This window comes from Culex pipiens, chromosome 1 (genome assembly GCF_016801865.2).
Source record: "Culex pipiens pallens isolate TS chromosome 1, TS_CPP_V2, whole genome shotgun sequence".
Classification (NCBI taxonomy): Eukaryota; Metazoa; Arthropoda; class Insecta; order Diptera; family Culicidae; genus Culex; species Culex pipiens.
The window spans coordinates 109,786,654-109,813,354 of NC_068937.1; the positions used below are offsets into that span (position 1 = coordinate 109,786,654).

The window sequence follows — 26,701 nt, forward strand, 5'->3', positions numbered from 1 at the left end:
TTTTACCGTTTATTTAGAATGGAAATCCCTAGTAATAAGAAGAAATTTTGAGAGATTAAACCAAATCTCCCCTTTTTGGGCACTGCATGGTGGCACGAGCTTCATTAAGACATTAAACGCTCAACTCAAAGCGCTGGGTGGAAGCCAAACACTGTGCGTGTTTGCGTTTCTATGAGCAAATTGTGTGTGTATTTCGGAATGCGTTTATTGTAAACAAACTAGGTGCGAAAATGGTAAAAGCTTTAAGCGGGCTTTTACGAACGACACCACTTTTTGTTACCTGCGTAAAACTGTCAGTTAATTGATTCCTACGAGGTTCAGCGTAAACTATCTCTTTTCACTGCAAATAACTTGTGTTTTTGTAGTAAATATTTAAAAATTATTGATTTTTCACAAGCATACCACTGAATATACTTTTATCTTTGTTTTCAGAAGCACCCAACTATAATGGATAAATAGACGGCTTAAGAAGGTAAGCAATAATCTAAATAAGACATTTTAGATCCTACATTTACAAACGAGATACCGTCAGTGGTGGTGACTATGGGTCAAAAAACGATACCGTAAACTGGGGTGACTTTGATAGCCCGGGGTGACTTTAATAGGTTTTTCTAATGCCCGTCAAATTAATATCTAAACATTTTTGAGAATTTTGAGTATGTAAGCATTAAAAGATAGCTTATTATCGAACATATATGCGAAAATGTGACTGTTACATTGGATGTATCAAAATTAGTGGCCAAATCAAATTTCTATCAATGTCACCCCGGGCTATCAAAGTCACCCCAGTTTACGGTACACCTTTCGTAATTTCTTAATATAAAACAATTTAAATAACCTCGATATACTTTTGACGTAGAATTGATCTTAAATAGGTTACTATCATTTTCCCATGATGAAATTGAATTGAAATTCAGTTGAAACTAAAATGATGCTCAAATACAAAGATATGGTAAAAATAAGTCATCCAACAGTGTTTCTTGTTTGAGGGAATCGTATTGACATGCTACAATGTTTGAAGTAAAGATTTTCAAACATTTGGGTACTTTTCGAGCAATTCCAACAAAAATATTAAAAAGTTGATTTTTCGAGATGTCATTTTTGGCCAAAAACTTACCTCACCTTTAGGCAGATGCTTAAATGACAGGATTTGTTCTAGGAATGAGATTTTTTTCAGCTAAGTCATCTTAACCCTCTACAACCCAACCCCGCCTTTAGACGGGCTTCGATTTAAAAAATCGCCAAAAATCCATTTTTCAACCAATTTTTGATCTTTAAAAAGCATTGAAAAGAAGAACTCTTAAAATTTTAGAAAATTTATGGTTTGGAAGTTTTACTTGTTTTATGTCACTTTGCCAATGTTTAAAAAATTGTCATTTATTTAGGGGTCAACTCTGGCTGTGTTTTTTACTAACATTTCCTATATTTTATGTAAAAAGAAGTATGCAGTAATTTTTTTAAGGGTCCCAGACTATGCCTCTACGCATTTTTTAACAATTTAAATGATGATGTTGCCATTTTATATCAGAAAATGTGAAAAACAAGCAAAAAATTGAAAAAGTGACTGTAGAAACATGAAAAATTAGATAGGCAAAATGTAATGATAGGAGGTGGTAGAATAGGCCAAATAATAGCAAAATGAAACATAAACTTAACTAGAAAAATGCAAATTAAAATACTAAAAATGAAACAAGAAAAACATCAAACAAGAGAAGTAAAGTTTTTCGTATAACAAAAGTTGCTCAAAATGACCTCCTGAACACGGGAAAAATAAAAAATTTCGAAAAAAGTTTGGGCAGTAGAGGGTTGAGATGTTCCCCTTTTAACAGAAAAACTAACTTACAAATTATATTAAAAGCGGATCAATGCAGGTGAAGACAACAATGATTTTTGTTAAAATGCATCAATTATCTTATTGGACATTACATCCAAAGTGTCAACTTCGGCAAATTGATGAAGTTCACTGGTACTGAACCAGGGAGGAAGTTTCAGAATCATTTTCCGAATTTTATTCTTAATCGTCTGAAGTTTTTTCTTGCTGGTTAAGCAACAGCTTGTTCATAGAGCGTCCAATTTCCCGGTGTTATGAAATTCCCGGGAAATGTGAAATTTTCGACAAATGTCCCGGGAAATCCCGGGAGTATTGAAATGTATCGAAAATTCTTCTGATCCTGCTTCCGATTAATATTTTGCAACAAAATTGTACAGAATAGCAACTTTAATGGTCAAAATGAGTGTGAGGATCAATTAATCGGTTTGCCTGATTGTAAAAAATCATAATATTATATGAAAATGTAAAATTTTCTAATTTTAAATGCTGTCTTTCAAACAATAAAAAAACAAAAAATGGTCATCAGTATTTTTTGTTGAGATTAATTATTTTTGAATCAAATTGTTTGTGTAGTGTGTAAAATGAATCCATGCTCCACAACCATAAAATTTCTTATAATTTGTCTCTGAGAATATATTAAAGAATAACATAGACACATAAAATATAAAATATAAATGAAAAAATATCAAAAGAGTATTATCATTGAATTCACCTTAAGAATCTAACTTCTCACGCTTTTTGACTTTATTTCTAAAGAAAGGTATAGATTTTACTTTATTTTTACTTGAGAAACTATTTCATGAAATCACTACTCAAAGTTTTCAAAATTGGGAGTAATTTCTCGAATACTGTAAAAATCAAGTTCTTCTTGTGTTATATTATATTAGAATACTATTAAATATGCTCTTCTTGCAAAACCCGCTTTAAAACATTCAATTTCATCCAATTTGGTCACGGTAAACAAAAACATTAAAAAAAATTGATCTTGGCCGGAAGGAGTTGATGTCTTATTTTCAAATGATATTACAAAAATTTTCGTTTGAAAAGGTTACCAAAATCACATTTTTTTTCCATTCCATAATAAAGTATTTTTTTGCCCAACAAATAAGCAAGATCTACTCCAAGTTCTGAATGCTTCAAAAATAAATGTTATCTGAAATAAATCTTGACGTGACATTTTCAGACGAGCTGATTAGTTCAATATGCACAGTAGATTGAAATGGATAAAATTATTATGATCTCTCATTACTTTTTTGTAAATTTTCAAAACATTGGTGTTTAACAGTTAAGAAAATGTAAAACTCCACTTGAATTTTAGGAATTCCCGGGAAATTTGTAAATTTAGGTATTTTATTTTTTCGGGAAATCCCGGGACGGAAAATTGGACGCTCTAACGCAGCATAAAGCATGGCAGGTCTGACATTTTGTTTATCAATCAACAGTTAATTCTTGACACAAAGTCTAGAATTCCTGTTTTTAAGTGGATACAAACATTTAATATATTTGTTACATTTAACCTGTATACTTTCAATGTGATCCTTGTAAATAAGGTTTTGTCAAAAGCAAGTCCAAGATATTTCACATGATCTTCCTACTTTGAAATTTCCTCATCCATCTTTATAAAGTAATGATGTTTTGGTTTTAAAAAAATCAGCCCTTGGTTTTTGAGGAAAAATAATGAGTTGAGTTTTTGCAGCATTTTGAGTAATTTTCCATTCTTTCAAATACGAATTGAAAATATCCCAGCTTTGTTGTACCCGGGTAGACGGTAATAACAAAATTCATGCCATTTCAATAACAAATACTGCTAAAATAACAGAATCTTCTTGAAAAATCCATTTTTGCATAAGGGTTTAATAACTGTTAATGTTATCATAACAAAATTTGTTATTGGTTTGATATTGGTTGAAAGCCAAAACAACTTTGGAATAACATTTTTTGTTATTGAACAATACCTCCAACCGTTATTGGGATGATCGGATTAGTTGTTAAAATAACAAAAAATAATAACAACGATTTGTTCGAAGAATAACTAAAAATGTTATTTGTCTGTTATTACAATAACAATCCAATAACAAAAAATGCATAACGACGAATGACATATTTTGTTATAAATAACATGAAATGTTATTGGCCAAGTATTTTATAATATCAAAAAAAAATATTCCCAAGTTATTTCCGTCTGCTCGGGTAATCTTTTTGTAATGACGCGAAGGCTTCTACCTTTGGCGGAGATGCTTGTATCATCAGCAAAGGGTGATTTCTGACATTCTGGTGGCAAATTAGGTAAGTCAGGAGTGATAATAAGTATAAAAAATTTGACCCAAAATGCTACCTTTAGGGACGCCAGCTCGTGCAGGTAGTTGACCAGATTTGCTGTTCTGATAATAAACCTGTAAAGAGTATGATCCGTCAAGTGAATTTGAAAATGTCGCAACCAAACTTTTATGCCAAACACTGCCAAATGCTTTTGATAAAATTGTAAAGTCACATTCTTGTTTGATTTTTGCCTTTCTCACCTTACTGAGAAAAGGCTATAGAATCACTCAAAAAAGGAACTGCTTAATATGACCTCCTAGACCCACCTTCACATATACATATCTACTCAGAATCAAATTCTGAACAATTGTCTGCGTGTGTGGTTCTGTAGGGATGTTGGTCTGTGCACCGAAAAATATGCACTCGACTATATCAGCACTGGCTTAACCGATTTAAACCGTTTTGGTCGCATTCGATTCGTATTGGGGTCCCATAAATCCCTATTGAAAATTATGAAGTTTAGTAAAGTAATTCAAAAGTTATGATAAAAAACGATTTTAACTAAAGTCCGGAAGATTGTTAAAAAGGGTGGTTTTTGTAAGTCATGCTATACATTTTTAGAAAGATTGATGATCAGACAATCCTATCAAAAGTTATGAGCACTTAAATGTTAATTTAACACTTATTAGAGGCCTGATTGGTAATCGAAAGACCTTTCCAACGCATTCAAAATATTATAGATCTGATAAACCTATCAAAATTTTTAAGCACTTAAGTGTTATTTATACACTTTTTTAAAACGTCGAAGCCTATGATCAGTAATACTGAAAGGATATAACGGTTCTGTTCAGCAACGGAGGGGCAACGATGTGTGTTCTCTCACGCTCATGCTCATGCCCAGTGTGACCCCTTAACTACTCTAAAATGATTTAGAATTTTTACTTGGTATGGGGCAAAGCCAAGCAACACCTTAAGTTCATTTTAAATTTCATCCACCAACCAGTCGTTGGAAAGACCTGTTAAGACAACCTTGACTGGCCGAGCACTAGACCCTTTTTTTCAAAAAGTTATCATCTAGTTGAATTGATCGTTGAATCTATTGAATCGAGACTCTTTAAGACTGCATGTAAAGTTCTAAAGAAAACGAACACCGTACAAACGCACACATCGAAAAATGCAATACAACCCAAAAATATGCCGACATTCCGAACCATTGCCAGAAAAATCCTGCCGCACCCGAATGCCCGAGCAGTGCCTTCCCCGGGAACGATAGCGGAATACAAACAACGCACCACCACCCTACCGGGACCAATAGAAAGACGTGGCGTGGCTCAGAGGACAACTCGCCGAACAAAAAGTCTGGACAATCCCCGCCGAAGCAAACGTCTCGTGGTCGGGAGTGCAATTTTAATTTGTTTCTCGGAACGACGACGACGAGTTTCACAAAATACTTTCCAGTCAAGTTATTTGCTCTCGTTTACTTTACTATTCCCGGGTTTCTTTTGTTTCTTCATCAATGTTTTAATTTTCTGCTGGGGTATTTATGTGCACATTGTCCGGGACCCTTTTTCGTGAGGGATGGTCTGAAGTTTGAGCATTTTTTTTGTTGTGAAAATCATTAAATTGACCTTAAAGGTCAGCCAAAGAAAAGAGTTGTAAGACTTGAAATTGAACTTGAACTCTTTTTTGACACTTAAAGCAAATTTCTTAATGCCGGTATATTTTATTGCTTTTCGCCAGACTGCAGACAGTTTTCTCTCCGTTTGTCCCAAGATGTCGTAACCTAAGACAAGCACCAAGCATCTTGGAATGGGACTTCCAAGCAGAAGTACAATAAAGAGTCCCAAGAATGTAAGTCTTTCTGGCAACCGAAGGTTGCAGCGAATTTTCTCATGATTCTGAAAGATCTTAATTTACATATAATTTCATTCCTTTTTCCAACAAAAAAAAAAAACCCAAGAGCAGGCAAATGGAATCGGGACGTTTCGCATTTCATGGGCTACGTTTATTTTCATTTCTGAGCCGACAGGAGACCGTTTGGAAAACCTGAGGAAAACCCTGCTCCTCTTTGCAGTGTTCCACATTGTCGGATAGATATTACATGGGAAGACATGCTGCTCGAATTTTCCTCGCTCCCTCTTATGATTGCTGCCATGATAATCTAAATGAAATCCACAAGAAAACCAACAAGGTTCTGCTCGGTACTTGTCTTGATCTTGGGGTACCTTTTCCATACGAACGAGCAGCTTCAAAGACAACGGCTTGGTGTTGCTGTTGTTTTGGAGTTCGATGAGGTGGGAAACCAAACGCATACAGTCGGGCAGCATTGCAAGGTACCTTTGGTACCAGTTGGAAAAACCGACTCAGCTGGACAATCCCATAAAACTCGACAAGAACAATATCCTTTCAATTCCAAACATGCCGATGCCGGTGGCCGGGTGGAAAATTGCAAAAGTATGAACCGCATAAGCAATTTGAAAAACATTTGATGAAGGAAGTCCATTATCGTTCATGCAAAAATGTATATATCTCTTTGAACGATATCTTTGTAAATGCAAATTTCTTTCGAATGAATATCAACATTGATGCATGCATTGTTTTTATTTACTTAGTTACTTTATTTTCCTCACATTGTTGGTGTGTTAACCCTCTACTGCCCAAATTGTTGACTTTGGCAAAGTCACATAAAACAAGTTAAACTTCCAACCCTAAAATTTTTAGAATTCTTCTTTCCAATGCTTTTAAAGATCAAAAATTGTTTGAAAAATGGATTTTGACGATTTTTTAGATCGAAGCCAGTCCAGAGGCGGGGTTAGGTTGTAGAGGGTTAATTTATCAATTTTCTACACATCTTAAAAGAGGGGAGAGGGTAAAATGATGTTTGGTACAAAATGCAAGTTATGCCTTATTCGTGTGTTGGTTTTGTTTTAATTTGATCTTGATTAATAGGTAAGATAAAATGTATTTATCAGTATTTTTTCATAATTGTTTGAATTGAATATCTAACTTTTATGTGTTTTTTAAACCAATTTGGTTTTTCGCTTGAATACCGTAGTATAAAAGTTGGTGATTTGGTACTCATCAAGGTTGTTAACGATAAAACTATCGAAGCTCGATAACGATAACGATAATTCTATCGTTATCGTCTTTCCAAAATCGAATTAATTCAACTAAGGCCGTTGTAAATATTTTCCAAAGTTTATGTCACCCCCCCCCCCTCCCCCCCCCCTTCAAAATTTGTCCGAAAAATCAGGGGGCAAAACAAATATTTTTTCAAAAAACTTCAAAATTTCAATTTAAACAGAAGTTAAATCAACTGAAAACAAACTAAAATGCATTTTTCTGCATTGATAATCATATTTAGCATGGTTGGGCTGGATTAAAAACATTTTGAATTTTTATGGAGTTCCAATGCACAAACCGCAAAAACTTTTTTTTTTCGCGAAAAATAAAATTTCCGTCAATACTTAGATATTTTGAAAACTAATGATTGCAAAACAACTGGACAGGTGTATAATGCATTTTAAAACACTTTTTTCGTTCGTTCGGCTCGTAAATTCATTTTTTAAACTTTTTTTATTTCCCCCCCCCCCCTCGACTTTGGTCAGAGGCGAGGGACATTAACTTCAAAAAATATTTGCAACGGCCTAAATCATGTTAAATTTTCAATGCTTTCACTAAGAATATATTTTTTGAAAATGATGTGAAGTATCAAAGTATAAATACTCAAAATATTTCACGTAATACCCAATTTTTTTGAATTTTTTTAAATTTACGGTATGGGTATCAAACGAAGCGAAATGACTTCATTAAAGTTTTTTTTTTTGTTGAAAAATTTTCATGATCTGCAAGCGAAGTGAAATTTTGTTTTGCTTTTTCACTTTATTAGAGCCTTTTTTTTTTGTTGAAAATTAAAATTTTCACAAAATACCGTATTTTTTCGAAAGCACATATTTTTTTCGCTTCGTATCAACCCATATTACACATTCTGAAAATTTGAGTATTTTCGAAAAATACGGTATTTTGTGAACAATTTTGAGTATTTATACTTTGAAACTTACTACATATTCGAAAAATTATACTTTTGGTGAAAGCATTGAAAATTAAACACGATTTGGTTGAATAAAGTCGATTTTAGAAAGATTTTGAAATATGAGTTATCGTCCATTACACTGACCTACAAAAACTTTCAAAAATGACTGCGCAGGCTCAACTCGAGGGGAAGGATGAAGTTTAGGATCCCCAGAAACACGTGCCGTTTGAATTTTTCAAAAATATTTAGACAGGGCCGAATGGGTTTTCTCCAAAGTTTGTATGGAGAATTATGGCAGTTCATCGCTGTTGCATACAACAAAAAAAAAAATGCGTGCAATATGTGGGAGAAGCGAACAGCACTGATTCTCCATACAAACTTTGGAGAAAAACCATTCTGCCCAGACTTAATATTTTTGACGATAATTTTATCGATTAACATCCTTGGTACTCATCATATTTTATTAATTTAACAGGTGATACTAACTTTCCACAACTTTTAAAACTCTTTCCATGAATCTGTCAACAGCAATCATTCCCAACCTAAAGGGATTACATACATGTAAATCGCCAAAAATTGCAGAGGTTGTTATGAGCACACCATCAAACTTTTTTTAAATCTGTTTTCAAGGCATTAAAATATACATTTTCAACAATTAACAAAATAAATTTGAAGACATTTGTTTGTATCATTGCCGAGATACAGCTATATGAAGTCAGCATTTTCAAAAAACGGGTGCCACAATATCTCAACACTGCATTGACCAAAAAAAGTTAAAAATATTTTTCTGTTTTTCATATAAAAAATCGAAAGTTTTCGATTTTTGTATTTTTTAAAAATGCAAAATTTTAAAATCGGGCTTTGTCATGCACACGGGATAGGTCTTGCGAGTCTTCACGCCAAATTTCAGCCAATTTGGTCCATCTCATCTCGAGATTTCGTGGCACCCGTAAATCAACTCGGTGTTCAGAGAAAAACGCTCGCAAAGCTTGACAGTTCGCTTTGCGCATGGCACAATTTTCAGCTTAAATCGTCTGTAACTTACTTTAATCATAACATATCTTCATGAAACTTTCAGGAGTTATTGAAAATCATCTTTTAAGTTGATTGAATAAATTTTCTGAATTATGAAATTTTGTGATTTTTTACATGTATGTAACCCCTTAAGCACAGTTTAATTAAGCGTGGAAATGTTCATATTAAACCTCTGAAAATACCAAACTATACTACACCGTCATGACAATTGCATTTTCTCCCAAAAATGTAATTACACTCTAATCGATTACAGCAGCCACCATCCACGTGTACGCGAGATTCAGGCAAACGACGCCGCACAATTTCCATAGCAATTTTCATTTCGGCTAAATTTTCAACTTTTCCCGGTCGTAATTGTGTAATTACAGGCGCACACATATTTTTTTTTCTTTTTAAGAATCGATCAAATTAAATTTCCTGCTCCCATTTGGTAGAGTAGGGGAAAATAAAGCTTTTGGTGTGCTGCAAAACGACTCCCATTAATCAGTGTTTATTAAATCAAATTAGGTGACAGGGTCTCCCCCTTAATGGCGGCCGGTGCTGGCTCATTAGCTTTATTTCACGTTCCAGCCCGGAGGTAAAGTGAACCGAACGGTTTACGGTATATAAATTAGACGAAACAAATATTGAAAGTCCTTTTATATACTAATTCATTTGGGTAAAGATTTGTTCACGTCGTTTTTCAACTATTTGACTAAAATTTGAACTGTTTTAAATTAACCCATCTTTTGAAAAATATTTTTATGAACTCCACATGTATCTGTAAAATTCTTTAAAAAATAAATAAAAAAAGTAAATGTGAAATTGGTAATAATTTATTTTATACGTCATGAAAAAAATGTGGTACAAAATATTTTCAAGTGCAAATTTGATGGCATCTGTTTTTGCATTTAATTTTTACCTTATTATTTATTTTAATGTTTTTAAAAGAATATTAATCAAGCAATAAAAAAACCCAATTTAATTCCACCTGGGGTGAGATAGAGCCTTTCTTACAAAAGGAAGATAACGGCAGTTATTTTATTTTTTTTTCAAAGAAATAGCAAGGAAAGAATGGTCCATTCATTAAAAAATTCAAAAACAAACCTGATTTATTCAAATAACTGAGAAGCGCTGTTTTTTTCCCATTCGTCATGGCGGGGTGTAAGCTGTACTCGCACAAAAGCATTTTCGATTTTTAAAATCAGAACAAATTATTTTTGAGCTCACAATTTGCGATGTTCGTAATGTTTTCTGCATATCGCTAAATTGTTGGTATTCTCTGAGTGTTTTTTGCACTTTTCAAAATATCAAGAATTAACGAGAAAACAAAATAATTCCGTCTTGCTCCAATGCGTTAAAGTGGTTACAAAATTACTGGCAGAAAGTGTTTCCACACCCGAGAATTTGCCCTGCTTTAAACGATGCAACGGTAAAGCCGCTTAAAATATCTTGAAAGCTTTGAAACGCCTACTGGATTTCACTAAACTGACATTTAGGCGTTAGTCAAAATTGTGAGCTTTAAATAAGCAAGCCAGAAAATTATGTAGTATGCATTTAGGCGTTTTTGGGATTGGGAAGCATACTGCGACTGAGCGCTCGGTACGACTTCACTACGACAAACACAAACGTACTGAGTGAACCACCTTGGCCCATACGCTGGGTTCATAGACCTATCTAAGCCCGATCTCACACACATTAGCACTCCATTTGTTTTGCTGGCCGGTACAAAATTTAACCTCACTTTTTTTCGTGTACGTAAACGCAATACATTCGCACGTAGATAACTCTATTGCCGACGAGCCGACGCATGGCTTGGTGCGCTGGTACGATGAACGAAAATACTAACACACATAAAGGCTCGTAACGAAGCTAGAAAACCAAACCGCAATGTGCGTTTTCACTGGCACATAGGAAGCTTGGACTCTCACCAGCAATATGGTCGCTCAGAGAACGATCAGAGAATGAGCAAGAAAAAAAAAGAAAGGCAAAAATTGAGAATGGGGCTTCAGAACGGATAGCTGCTTGCGTCGTGTTTGCGATCACTGAAGCTTAGCATAGATAATCATGATAGGCGATGTGTGATGAACGAGCAATCGATAGGGCAACTTGTACAAAAAGGGGGTTATCTAGTATCAAAACTCTATACGCGCCAGCATCACGCGCCAGCATAACTCGAGTCTGCATGTGAAGCTCAACTTGACAACTTGTCGACGAGGCGACGAAAATCGATCGTCCATGATTTTTTGCGGATTTTTCGAATGAATATTTCTCGAGAAATGATTTGGGAACGAAGCTTGATTTGGAGTCGGAGCCAAAAGCTTTCTTTAGTAAGAAAGGCAAAAATGGAAATTTTCTAAAATCTGAACGGTAAATCCGAATGAGGTCGAATTTGTGTCAGAACCTCGATTGTGGTCTAGATTATGATATGGAGAAAAAAAAATAGTTAAAATGCCAAAGGAATAGTTTTGGCATTTGATGAATAATTGGCTTTTACCTTTTTTAGGGTTTTTTTTGCCTCACAGTAAAATACTCCCCAAGTTGTAAATCAAGAACCACATTACCGACATGGATGAAAATTTGGGAGGATGTAGGGATCGAAAAATGCATTTTTTTAGATAAATAAACGATAATGATATTTAAATTTTTGACCGAATTTTCAGGTGAAAACATACTCCGAGTCCCCTTAAAAAATGGATAAATTCAAATTTGGTATGAAACTGGTTCAGGTTCAGCACATCCCCTTTCAAATGCGCCCAAGAGAGCTTAAATCCATAATGTGGGCTCTGAGAAACCCCCTACCACAACTTTTTTTACCACACACGGACGTCACGCGTGCTCTACGGTAAATTGAGCGCCAAAATTCAGATATTGGAGATAGACCAATTCTGTCATTGTCAAACGATCGGGCGTCGAAAATCGATCGTCCATGATTTTTTGCAGATTTTTCGAATGAATATTTCTCGAGAAATGATTTGGGAACGAAGCTTGATTTGGAGTCGGAGCCAAAAGCAAACCCTATACCTTTTTTTAGTAAGAAAGGCAAAAAAACCAATATGGTCAACCATTGAACAATTGAACAAAATTGTCTTTAAACAATAATTGAATCAAATTTCCTCACAACACCTGGAATTAAGCTCTCAAAAAAGGTGGAAATTTGAATGAAATTTAGGAGTTAAGCATTGTTAATGTTCGGCAGTTTTCAAACTGAACACAACTCAATTAAATCGAGAGTAGAATATAAGTTTAACCAGAACAAATACATACTTCTTATCAACCCATGTTTGACTGTTGAACGATAAAGTTTCCTCAATCACCACGATCCCCCTAGAATCAAAAGTGAATCAGCTCCAATCCCAAGAATAATAGATGTACTACAGCTCCGATTTGTAACATCTGTTGAGGTACTTGTCGTCTCCCAAATTTAACCATTTCTCATCCTATGCCTTGCCTTCCCTTAACTAACTTAAACTGGAATCGACCGGGATTCAAGCTCACCCGCAAAGTTGGGTCTTCCTGGCTCACGTACGACCATAAATTCAACCAGTTCCCAGCGTAGTTTTCTTTTCATGCTCGTGTTTTCTGGTTGCCAATTGGCACTGAGAGTTTTTCCCCCTCTAAATTTCTCAAATTTTTAACAAGCATAAAATAATTCTGAGGAATAATCAACTTTTTAGGTTTTTGTCCCAAAAACTTGAAATTTAAATTTAAAAACAGAAAAAGTTAACACTTCAAAGAATGAGACAAAACAAGTAAATTTGTTTCAAAACAAGGTTGTATAACAAAGAGTTGCAACGAAAAGTTTTAAATTTCAGTACACTTTCCTCCCGCTTTAACAAGCTCAACACACAGTTGAACCTTCATTTTCGCTAATTGTCGCATTGTGGTTTTCTGCTGCAAAAGGGCTCAAAAGTTCTTCCTCCTCCACCATGGCGGGGCCACGTGTATTGCCATGGGTAATAATCAGCCGACAACCACACCAAAGGATGCGACACACCGTTTCAGCTGAAAAAGCATGGAGGCATGGAGGGACTGATGGGTGGAAACAACATGCCAGGTTGTGGCAGTTGTCGTCATCTTCATTGTGTACGTGCCGGGAGCATTCTGGCTGTCCCCTTCGAAATTTTAAACACTCCGCCGAGAATTTATGCACTTCTTTCATGCTCGATGAGAGGCCCGGTGTAAAGTGCATTTCGGTCTTCTAGCCTTGATGGAGGTTTGTGATTCAGTTTTCAGTTGTCAGGGTTGAATAGTTTGAAAATAGAAAGGTTTGAAATAGAGTTGAGTTTGAGCAAATTAGAAGAAAAATTCAAACTACAAAAATAAATAAAAATCGCAAAGTTACAACAAATTCCGAAAAAAAAAATTAAAAGACGAACAACTACAAAAATACAACACTGCATACCCCTAAGCAAAAGAAATCCAAACAAAGCCAGCAAAGGGCGACAATCCAGTTTGAAAAAAAAAATAAACTCACACACTTTGGCTACCGAAAGTGTCACACAGAGGAAAGAGACTCAAAATGAAGACGGACGCGTATGCCCGACGGAAGTTGACAAGAATGATGCCAAACAATCTGAAACAAAGACACAGAGAATGTCTTAAATGTTCACATCAGTGGAGGCCATGGGCGAGCAGAAGGGGAATGGAGTGGGGTCAGAGGAGACAATTCGTTTAAATTAGTGATCCCATTTGTACTGCTTGTCACAGAAAAGAGTGAAAGAGAAGGCCGCCCGCACCAAAGGCACATGGAGTCTAAACCCTGCTATTCTTGAACAATTGTCCTTGATTTTTGATTTTTTTTTTTTGTAAACTTTGTGAAAGAGACTAAATACAGCTGTCTTAATCAAACATTAACTAAAACCACCTATTTGGTTGATGACTTCCTAACATCATGATAATCCGCTTACAAAGCGAACAGCGTAACCATTCGGCCAAGCCTGAATTCTTATACTATTCGATTTGTATTCCGTTTCAGAATTGTAATACAGTTGACTAATTCTGGTAACTCGTGAAGAAAACAGTACATTACAAAAAATTTAATTGTTTATGCCTGTTCTACAACTTTTAAAAACATTGGTACACTCTAGAAAGTAACCCTGTGGTACAAAGATGCACCAGCAATCAGCATTTTTACAATCAGATACAAATAATTTTTAATTTTTCCCATAGTTTCACTGCCAGGTAGTTGGTATTTGGTTGGAAACACACACCTGTTAACAGAAATTCACTCATATTGAAATTCTAGCAAAAAACTAAATTTCAAATTTCATGCCAAAAAGTAAACAAAATGCTCTATACATCAATACAGCATTGCATTATACAATAATGCCTCTGTCAAAAATATCAGTAAATTTATGAAAACATTTTCATTCCCTAAGTTTCACATATTTTTTCGATCTATGGTATTTGTTTAAAAAAAACCTTACAAATTATCTATTTGATTAAAATGCAGAAATAAACGTTTTTCAATGTAATCAAAATAGTTTACAACCGATTGTACAAGTTTTTCAATAAAAATTTAAATTTTTCGCCAAGGGTCCTAATTTTCGGTTCAAAGATCAGAAATCACTCTCTCATCGCCAAGGGCAATTCAGTGAGAAACTCTGGGAGTAACTCGGAGTAACTCTGAGTTTCTCAGCTTCCTCCCGAGTTTTTCAATTCCCACCCGATTGTCGATACCTTGGCATATGCAACCATGACAATGTTGTTTGTTTATGTTTTTTCGCCAATGTGAAAATTATCGCCCTGGGTAGTTAGAAGGAAAATTTCGGCACAAATCCGAACCACGTCCGGAACAGCCTGACCAACTGCGGCATCCTGGTCCCGGTTCGGCAAGGAGTACGAAACGGACAGCAACATTACGCACAACGAGCGGCGCGAGTTCTTCGCGGATCTGGAGAAAGGTAAGTTGATCGAAGTGCTTATTTAGCTTTCTTAACCCCGCGATCTTCTCCCAGGTGGCCTTGCAACGTACCGCGCAGCGATCGTCCTGAATGAACATCTCGCCGTACTCGCACCTGGAGGAATTTATGCTGTACGCGCATAAGTCGGACCTGTGCCACGAGCTGGAACTTCGCTACGCTTTGGCCAACTGCTTTGAAGCTCTGATCGGCGCACTCCTGCTAGACGGTGGCATCAAGTCTTTGCGTACGCGCTCTTCCAGGAGGACGAATGTCTGAGCAAGATGGATTAACTATCCGCCGCATCCGCTGCAGGAGCAGGAACCGCTCGGCGATTGGCACCACATCGAGTCGTTTGAGATGCTGAGGACGAGGGGGATATGGGACTGGAGGCGATTTCGTAATCGGAAGAGAATTTTGGCGGAGGAACAGCGATTGTGAAGAAGCAACTTTCGACCGACCTGACGAGTCCATCGAAAAGGTGGACAAACCGGTGGCTTTCGCCAACTCGGTGCAGATTTTTAAGGTGGAATCTTCTTTCTCTTCGGATCTGGAATCCGGAGAGATTGAGTAGTATTTCTCAAAAAATAAAGATTCTGGACAGTTACATACTAATTATAAACTTGGAAAATAGTGTATTGTAAACTAGAATAAAAAGCCACTTATCAACAAACGGTTCAACGATTCCAAGAACGATTCGCTTTATGTCTGCGGAATATTGCCGAACTTTCCCGGGCGAGCGCGTCCGCCCGTTCGTTCCCCAAAATGCCATAATGAGCATCGACGTGGTTCCACTAGATCTCGATGCTCTTGTCAGCCAACTCCCGGTCCAACTCCTCAAAGTCGTCCTGGTTCTTGACGGGCTTCTCCGTCGACAGCTTCCACGCGTTCCGCTTCTAGCCAGGCTGCCATTTGGTGATGGAATTGGTCAAAAACTTGGAATATGTGTTCACGGTCAGTCTTTTGATGCCATGCTGCTGGGCAAATCGAATCGCCAGCGCAGCCGCCTTAAACTCTCCGCAATTGATGGTCGCTCGTTCACTGACCGCGTTCAGCGCGTGTCCCTCGCCAAAGTAAACCCCCAGCCCGGAACAGGCCACCGCCGTCCCATTGCCCTCGCAGGAACCATCCTCGTCCTGATGAACTTTTCCAGCTTCATCATCGGCTTCACGCCGCTGTCCAGCTTCTTCCCATTTTCCCTGTCCCCGATCCCGACCCCCGCAGCTCATCCAGTTCCCGCTTCAACTCCTCGATCAAGCCGCGTTGATCTCTTCGTAATTGTCAACCAGAACCCGTACGAAATCCATCGGCAAAACACGGATTGAACATAGACCCCCGCCGACGACGAGTTACTTCCGCTATCGGAAGCAGACCCGGAAACGCTTCCGCTACCGTGCACCCGAACAAACGCGTTCGCCTGCTGGCGGGTGGGAAACTTTTTAAACTTGGCCCCCGTAAATCCGGTCACTTGCCGTTGGCATTTCGGCCTGCAAGATTTTGTTTTTCAAAACAAACAAACCTTAGCAACAGCACTTGACATTTTCAAACACAAGGTTGATCTATGTAGGTGGGATTGGTGAAAAGCAACCGGAGTAACTCGGAGGAACATTGAGAAACTCTCGTTACTCTGAGCAAAATTGAGAAACTCTTTTGCTCACTGAAATGCCCTTGCTCATCGCCGAGCAAATCTTTGCCGACTGGAGCGCGCAACCATTCCCGAGCGAAAGCAACTTGCTAGCTGCCAGCGATACAAATATGTCTTTGCCTACTCCGTCCGTCAACCCGAGTCATTCGCTGTGTTCAGAGAGAAGAGAATCTAGCAACATACCAGCGAGGCGCTCACTTGGCCCGCACTACCACAGTGTGCCGTAAATTTGTATTTGGCAAGGTGGAAATGGCTCTCAAAATTTAATATGTCTTTGGTGTGGTGTTATCAACAAAATTTCAAAACAGTTTTTGATAAAATTGATTAGAAGCATAATAATAAATGATCAAACTATTTCGACTCCGCTTTGAGCGACAGAACGCAATCGGTCTCTCTGATCCATGCTGTACTACCCGAATGGAGTAAGAGCGAGAGCAAGGAGAGAGTATTCAGTAGCGATCGGTGTGGAAGTGACAAACGGTAGGAAACGGTCAGAGCATTTTTTGTCACGTTCGATTTCGGAGCAGGACCCTTGTTTTCTGCAATTTTTTTACGAATTATTGTTAGGTTATTTTTTTTGGGGACTGACATGGTTAATGCCAACAACTACCATCTCCACCGCGAGGAGGCTGATGGACGCGGGACCTCAGTCAGGTTTCAATTTGACGAATTAGACACGTGTGAGTGTGATGAGTGCCATGTTTCTGGCTACCGCTGCGTGCGCCCTTCTCGAGACATTGACAGCTAAATCACTGGCGCTGCAGCTCCCCCTTTTGAAGTTTTATTTCTGGTTTTGGTCTTTGTCTCCTTCGCTGGCCAACTTTTCTCAAGTTTTTGTGCCGATGGTCTTTGGGAAAAAATGAATGGCATTCAGGTGATGGGTCGTGGTTTTCCATTAAAATCACGTAAAATGTCGCTTTCGGATGCACTGTGCAACTTTAAACATTTTGATTACTTCGAAAAACGGTTGGAATGTAACTTATTTGGGTGTTGCTGATGTAAGGATGGGCGATTTTGATGTTTGTCAAAGCAAACATGATGTGATGGATGCTGTTATTGAAAGCACCTCACTTTTCAAAGGAAATATATTCAAAATTATGATTGATAACGCACCAAAAATACATCTCCCATCATTCATACTAAAACAAGTCTATTTTCAATCCTTTGCTGTGATGAACCACGTTCATAACTGGAATTGCTCTCCAACTATGCATACGTACTTGCAGCATCGTGCTATGCAATTTTAATCAATCAAACGTGCACATCAGTAAATAAAATCCATCATTGAAAATTCATGCAGCAAATCCCTCACGTTGTAATTTCGTTTTCAAAAGAACACCTACACAAATACACACACATAAATCATACCATACTTGCACGTCGACGTACACATATCGCCCAAATACACACTCAGTCATAACCGGCAACTGTTCCGGTTCCCATCATCGGTGTGCACCGTGTCGTCGTCGTCACCACCACCCACTTGCCACTCCCGTCCAAATACGACCGGATGCACACATACAAGTGCTATCCTGGTTGAAGATCAACCACCGAACCCCAATCCCAAGTGAGTTGGAAATAAAGCGAGAGCCACTCAATAGAGATGGAAAATTTAATCTTGCAATAATATTCATCGAATTCTTTCACACAGTTAGGTAGCTACTTCTGGCAACGCTCCGAAAGATACCTCTAGTCGTCATCAGGAGTGAAGAGTGTTCTCATCCTTGTCCTTTTTCTATGCTGGATTTGAGCTGCACTGGATGTGAGTACTTCGTCTGGTGAGGGTTTGAAGACGAGTTCTAACAAACTAATAAAGAGTTATATTTTGAAGTAAAGCATTGCACAATTTTTGCGCAAAATTGATCATAAACTGAAAAGTAAAATTTCTTTTAAAATAAAGATATTTTTCTTGGTTTATTAAATGTTATTTTTTCAAAGAAAGTAAGTAAGTAGCGCTCGCCCGAGAAAATTATGGCTTCGAGTCAAGAGAATAGTGGTACTATTCACGGACACAGAGAACACAGCTCGAGATGGACGAGAGAATTATTCCCTCAAAAAAACCAAAAGTGTCGACTACGGGATTCGAACCAGAGACCTTAGACAGACTAACCCAGTGACTTAACTGTCTCGGCCACCAGAGCTCGATGTATGACACTTGTTGGAGATTTATTGTTTCAATTAACGAATGAACACATTTGTTATTATGGTGTGAGTTGGTAGCATTATTCTTTCGATTTTGGCTTTGAGTCCACAATAAATTTTCAGGGAACGATTCTCTCGACTCTGAATTGTGGGTGTGAAGTAATTTTTTCCCATGACCCATGAAGAGTATCGGGGCCGCATTTACAAAGCAGATTCAGTGGCTATTTCGAGCCAAACATTTCATTAGGGCACAAAACCAAAAACCGCGATTCGAGAAAATCGCTTGCAAAAAGTGGACAACTTGTTTCAATTCCTATTTAAAAAAGAAGCTTGACTGATGGTATTTTTACTTATGATACGATAAAACACATCATTATCCTCAACTCTGCTTGAATGCTTCTTAATTTAAGTTGATTTTCGCAATAAAACTCATAATTTAAGAAAATCTCGTTATTGGGCCCTTTTAAATTTCCAACTGTTGTTCATAATGGGCCCTTTCTAAATGCAATTTCGAAGAGAACTAAAAGGGCACTAAAGCGCTGTCACCCGATTGTTGTTTTGAATGATGTTTATGGGCCCTTTTGTTTAGTTAGAAATAATGAGGAATCAAGCGGAAATTTTGATAATTGGTGATGTTTTGTGATCGAATGGTGTAGATAAGGTATGTGAAACATAAAAATTCTTCAAAAGTGTACTGAACAGCAGCCGCGGGACCGTATTAAATATTGTATTTCGACGAAGTTTTTTTCTGCAGAAATCCTTGGTGAAACGTAAATCAAACTTTGTTGAGAAGTGAATTAGTGTTAAGAATGTATGAAAAGTTCACTTTATAACATAGAAAGTTTCTCAACTATGAAAAACTAACGAAAAAGAAAAGGGCACAATTGAACTTTTTGTCTAGTTTGGAGTGAACATTGTTATGTGCCCTTTTGTGTTTGTGATTTTTTCAATAGGAAATTGTTTGCTATCAATCTGAATCTTGGAGGGCATGTAGAGAGTGTACTAATGAATGGAATAGTGGAATAATCCCGAATGTTTACGTTTTGGTTTTGTGCCCTAATGAAATGTTTGGCTCGATTTCTTAACTCAATGTTAACATTCCATAGGTTCCAAAGGTGTTGTGATAAGGTCCAGCTTGTGATGATACACTACCTTCCCTTTACTAAGCAATCGAATCCAGAACGGAAAAGATCCCCAGTTGTGTTGGTCCGAGCCGAGATTTGAACCCCGATCTACCGCTTACGAGGCGGAAGCGTTACCACTAAGCTACGTGGCTTGTGGAAATTTGGTGTTAACCCTCTACTGCCCAAATTTTTTTTCGATTTTTTTTATTTTTCCCGTGTTTAGGAGGTCATTTTGATCAACTTTTGTTCTACGAAAAACTTCACTTCTCTTGTTTTATGTTTTTCTTATTTTATTTTTAGTATTTTAATTTTCATTTACCTTGTTTAGTTTATGTTTGTTTTTGGTAGTATTTGGCCTATTCTACCACCTCCTATCATTACATTTTGCCTATCTAATTTTTTCATGTTTTTACAGTCACTTTTTCAATTTTTTGCTTGTTTTTCACATTTTCTGCTATAGAATGGCACCATTATCATTTAAATTGTAAACAAATGCGTAGAGGCATAGTCTGGGACACTACAAAAATTACTGCATACTTATTTTTACTTAAAATATAAGAAAAGTTTGTAAAAAATACAGCCAAAGTTGACCCCTGAAAAAATGACATTTTTAAAAACATTGGCAAAGTCACATAAAACAAGTAAAACTTCCAACCCTAAAATTTTCTAAAATTTTAAGAGTTTTTCTTTCCAATGCATTTTAAAGATCAAAAATTGGTTGAAAAATAGATTTTTGGCGATTTTTCAGATCGAAGCCCGTCTAAAGGCGGGGTTAGGTTGTAGAGGGTTAAAGGGACTTTAATGTAAAATTGTACGCTCAATTTGATGGCGTACTCAAAATTCCGAAAAAACGTATTTTTCATCGAAAAAAACACTTAAAAAGTTTTAAAAACTCTGCCATTTTTCGTTACTCAACTGTATTTTTTTTGGAACATGTCATTTTAAGGGAAATTTAATATACTTTTCGAATCTACATTAACCCAGAAGGGTCATTTTTTCATTTAGAACGTGTTTTTCGAACTTTGCAAGGTTATTTTTAAGTGTAACAATGTTCAACAAAGTTATAGAGACAATTACAAAAATTTTGATATGTAAACATAAGGGGTTTGCTTGTGACCATCACGAGTTATCGCGATTTTATGAAAAACAAAGTTTTAAAAAAGTTGGTCGTCGTTGATCATGGCCGTTCATGGTCACCCGTGACAGACACGAACGACGAAACAAAGAGGAACGCAAACAGTATTTTTTCAAAATTGTATGATTGTCTGTTCTACAACTTTTTAGAACATTGCTACACTCTAAAAAATAACCCTGCAAAGTTAGAAAAAACACGAAATTTTGCTGTAAGAAACTTAAATGTGACTTCCTATGTTGACGATTTTTTCAAGTTCTTGCTTCAATTGATCAAAAACATTGAGCTCAATAATTGTACGCTTTTATCTTTATTTTGAGTTTTTTTTCAGCTCTCGAGACACTTTGTTTGCATATATCATCAATTTTAGTTTATTAGGTTATTAGATTAACCTAAAACAATTTTTATTTCACGTTTTTATAGGGGTTTCAAGCCATTACAAAATGCTGAAGTCATGATTGTAGTTCTACTACTAAAATAAAAAAAATAAAAATATTTAAAATTTGTTTTTTTTACCAAAAACAAATTTCCTATGTTTTCCGAAATTTTTTATTCCTGATTGTTATAATGAATTGAGTTTGGAAGACTGTCAACGGTCCTGTAAGGGTTAACCATAAGAGCACTACTGCTCCTGCATGTACGAGTACTTTCCGTTTCGATTGGCCATCGCTCATGTTCCGAGAAAACCAAAAATCCTCGAATCCTCCCCGTTTCCATGGCCAGAAGACCAAAACCGGAGAGCAGAACGTTCGTTCGTTGCCTCTCGACAGTGGAGGAATGCATGGTGGCTTACATTTACATCAATTAATTAAAATTTAATCCGATTTGGATTTGAATATTTTCGTCTGCCTTCCGATGGTGCTGGGAAGTTTAAATGCGATGCAATGTGGACAACCACAGGTGTTCCGGAAACCACAAACAGTACATTGATGGATGACCACTTTTTGGTGTAAATAGTTGTGTTCAAACTTTGCTACTAAAAGCAGGATTTTTTCGCACCACTTCTTTGAGGATTACTTCGGAACGTTGCCCTACCCGTTTTATAAAAAGGCGCTTTCTCAGCCCTCAAATCCATTCTCCGTTCGTCCCTATCTTAACTGCAAATTAATGCATACTTTTCGGGGCAGAGTGAGTCGAGTGAAAATTTCCCTCAACGGCATTTTTATATCACAGCTTCGAAGCTGAGACGACGACGACGACGCGACTCAGCATAAGTATTTCGAATAAACTGTTTTTTTTTTTTGGTCTGGGTCTGGAAAAATATTGAACCAAAAGCTCTCGCGTTGGTTGCGCGAAAGCTTGGTTTATCGCAATACATAGAGGGGGTGGCAAAAAGTAGAGCTTAAAAGATCGTTAAAATGGCCCGCAGTTATCGTATTCAAATTTTCCATGCAAACAGCGTATTTATTTACAGAACATTATCGCTTTCATTTCTTACGACTGTGGAAAATGACTTCGCAAGATGGTTACGGAGTGGTACTACTAATGAAGGATGAAAATTATATTTTTGTTTTTTCTTTGATTTGGCAACGACTGTGGTGATCTAACTTGAAATTTAGCTTTTTATTTGTATACAGGATTCCTTTTTGGTATTATCAAGATTTAATTTGATAATAATCGAGGGACATAATTTGTCACATTACAGCTTTGGGCAATTTAATGAAGTTTATCATTTAATAATATATTCAACTATTTCTCCAAGTTCATATTTCAGTTAAACATCATCTTAAGTAAAATTTAGTATTTAACCGACATTTTTGAATTTCTCAAACACGCTACGTATCAGCAAAAACATGCTATTTTGTTGCCAGCCCGTCAGATGAATCGATTTTGAATTTGCATCTCAAAAGCTTGATCCACTTGACTTAAACTCCGTGTACCCTGTTTTCGCCACTCCCCCCAATCCCACTAAATCAACACAATTTCTTTCATGCGGCCTGTGACAAGAGATGGAAGCAACAAACTTAAGAAAAAAATAAAAGAGTTTTGCTCATGTGGTAAGCAAACACAAGAGGGTGACACAAGCTATGAAATAGAAGTAGCAGCGATTCGAGCAGGACGAGGCTTTCATCAAAAGTTCCTGTTCTTGGCCGCCGAGCAAACACACTTTTAGTCGCGAGAGCGCGTGAACAAGGTGTGTGGAAAAGGGCCAATTCTGCAAATGGTGATCCTTCGCTTTTTTGCTTTAGAAAATGTAGGACTTGAGGCCTCTAGTAGAGCTTGGCGTCTACTTTATAGCGATGTGATACCTTGTCACAATTTCAACTTTTTGGTGATGGTGCTTCAAGGGGCACTTTTGCTCAAAAATAGAAATTTTCAGCATACTCACCGACGTGCCACCCAAGCTACGCTGCTATAAAATCAACAAAATACACATAATGTTAAATTTCAAAAAAGAATGACTTGTTAGCATTGGGCTCTCTTTTTAACGATTTTGAGATGATGCGCCACGGCCGTACAGACTTTGGCCGTAGGACCTGCAACGCAGCATCAGCAGAATGTTGTATGCAAATTGCGCAAACGAAAGCCAGCCAACCGTTGGCTGACTGACTGACGATGTTAAGGGAAAAGGGTTAGCTTGGATGCACAAACCACCCCACTAGAGTGCAGAACTACTTCATACACGTACTTTCCAGCTCTCTACACGTGCAACGTCATCATCGTCATCATCTTTGGCGTAGCCTGCAAACATCACAGACTGCTCGGCCTCCAAAGTGCTACCTTGTCAGTGCCCACGCACGTGATTACCGAAATGGACTTGGACTTGGGCTAGGCAAGGTGGATGCATACTTCATACATACATACACGTACATTGTGCAACTATCTAATTGGATCCCAGTGTATGGTAATTGAGGGACCCGAACCGTCACGTGAATGCCGACATGATGGATGCATTTTGCTACCATTCTGTGTGTCATCTTGGCGTATCAGAAATTGTGGTAATTTCGATCAAAATTATAGAGACTGTCAGAATGTTGTGCTAAAAACCAAGCGTCTGTGATTTTGAACGATGAATACTGAAACGCACAATTTTTTTCAGATTTAAAATTTGAAAGTGTTTTTATATTAACAATATTTTTTGGTAGCATTGCTGCTAGAAATGTTAAGCGATGGAGGTAAAGCCTTAATGAATTTTCATTTCCTACGTTCTAAGTTTGTTTTGATTTTGGACAATATGAATGATATCCATATTGAAAATATTGAACTTTGACACCCATATTGCTAGAACCAAAATAATTCTAAAATAGCTGCGTGGTTGGCCATATTCCGGGTCTTATCGGGTTACCTGGAATCGGTCCCAAAGTGGCCAGATCGGTCCAAAAACGGTTTTGGTGATCATAAATGAGAATGATTATGAATTTGTTGATATTTGATTCCTGGTTTGCTGGTTTTTTGTTTGATTAATTATTGACCACTCCGTAGGTCCAGCTGGAATCCTGCGCAACCTGTCCCGGGTTGGCCAGTGGCCACCAAAGCATTCCCAGAGACCAGTTTTGAGTTGGTGCTTCAAAATAATGAATTTTGATACCCATATTGTTAGGTTCATAACGGGAAATTTGTGTTATTAAGGCAAAATACTCTATTTTTAAAACAACAACCACCCAGAGTCGATTGTGGGAAGTGAAATCACGCATATGCTGTGCAGGATTTTTCGTGTTTAATGTTTTATATCTATCGTTAAATTTAAAAAAAATAAAGTGCGTATTTCTGGAATTTAAATTTATGCGATAAAAAGTTGAATAAGAAATCGGATTTTTTCCGTGTTCCTTTTTTATCTGAAAAGTCCTAATTATGATTAAGAACTACAACTTTGCCGAAGACACCAAATCGATCAGAAAATCCCTTCTCAAGATACATTTACATACCGTAAACTGGGGTGACTTTGATAGCCCGGGGTGACTTTGATAGGTTTTTCAAATGCCCGTCATATTAATATCTAAACATTTTTGAGAATTTTGAGTATGTAAGCATTAAGGGATAGCTTATTATCGAACATATATGCAAAAATGTGACTGTTACATTGGATGTATCAAAATTAGTGGCCAAATCAAATTTCTATCAATGTCTCCCCGGGCTATCAAAGTCACCCCAGTTTACGGTACCCATTTTGTTTGTCCAGCCCTCAAAATTGTATGGAGATTTGTATGGAAAAACTAATGATGCAAAATAAGTTCTTTTAACATAGGGAATGCATGGACAAATTTTCATCCAAATTAAAAAATACAAATAAAAGTCGACTCGTACAGATTTTCAAAACGTAGTTGCATAAAAAAAAATTATGCAGCTCCATTGTGGAACTATTTTCTTTTTCTGCCCTTCAAACAATCGAAATAGCCATTTTATGTTTTCATTCGACTTTTTAAAATGTTCAGCTGGTTTTTACAAATCTCAAATTATTTTTCCTTTCCAAGCTAATCATTTGCGTCCAAGACAGCTAAAATCGGTTGAAATGGCACGGAGTTATGAATTTTTGAAAAAAGTGGTTTTTGCAAAAATTGACGAAAATTCCCGTTTTTGGGACGACCCTAACACGGCGTAGGTCGCCCTAACGACCAAACAAAAAAATACGGGTCTAATTAATTTGACCAAGGAAACCCCAGACAAACTTTGAGCCCGATCGGTGTATGGTCTTTTCAAATGGAATTGCTGAATAACCACAAAAAAAAATGTTGCTATATATTTTAACCATTTGAACCAAAATGTGCTTAATTTAAATTCACATATGTTGACATGTTTCTTTTCTTTTTTTTTCTCCATTTCAGATATCCACCCCTAAGTAAGTATCGCTCAGCTAATCCAGAAGGCAAACGAATTCAATAAAAATCACTAGCGTCAATCTGCAGCTCTCCTATTGAAGTGTGACACTCGAAGCCCGCCGATGCTGTGACAAAGCTGAAAGCAATATCCTGCACAACAGCAGTGGGGCGCACAAAAAAAAGGATGCACTTTTTGTCGCAGTTAATTTTTTCCAAACACATACTCCGGCGTGTGCACACACGTGCTCTCCGAGCACTACAACCGATCTTTTTTTTTCATACGGGGATTACGGTTTCAACAACACTTCCCCGGGAAAGCAAGTAATTCACATGCACACCAATTTATTGATTACCTTTTGACGGGGAGTCCAGCCAGGATAAAAACTCTGAGTTTTTTTTTTTGTTTGTAAAGTCCATACCCCGAGGGTATTGTAAACCGTCAAGTGAGGAATTTGCGACATTTTTTTATTTCGCGGAAAATGATGCCAAGTGGGTTTGGGAAAAGCTGAAAATTAAAAATTCTTTCAGACCGATTCTCGGAATAGCTATTTCATGTTTGATGTTTGGTTTTGTCCAGCTTTAATTAAATCTAAATAAATGGCACTCCGAAGAAATGATGCATAGAATTCAACGAAATAAATTATCTTGGATTTTGGTAAGTAATGAAAAACTAAATAAATATTTCTGCTCATGAATTCATTGACAGTTATCTTATCTCTCAATAGATATATCCATCACTAAGCTCATCCTTTCTTCAACGTCTCTTCGATGTACGTGCACGTGTCTCAGACAATTGACTCTCGTTCTCAATCGTGTTCCACTCCGCCAGGAGCTTCCAACACTTTTGCTGCAGAAAATGTT

General features: G+C 37.1%; 1 protein-coding gene and 1 pseudogene across 1 annotated transcript in view; one reads left to right on the plus strand and one right to left on the minus strand.

Moving 5' to 3' along the window:
- The first annotated feature begins 426 nt into the window (after positions 1–426).
- The window catches only part of LOC120429640 (alpha-mannosidase 2), a 118,081-nt gene continuing 91,806 nt past the window's right edge, over positions 427–26,701 (plus strand). Inside the window, exons 1-2 of the mRNA XM_052706218.1 lie at positions 427–472; positions 25,847–25,860. The gene's annotated coding sequence lies outside the window, so the exon portion shown is untranslated. The remainder of the gene's footprint in view (positions 473–25,846; positions 25,861–26,701) is intronic.
- Positions 15,718–18,078, minus strand: LOC120431847 (ribonuclease H1-like; annotated as a pseudogene).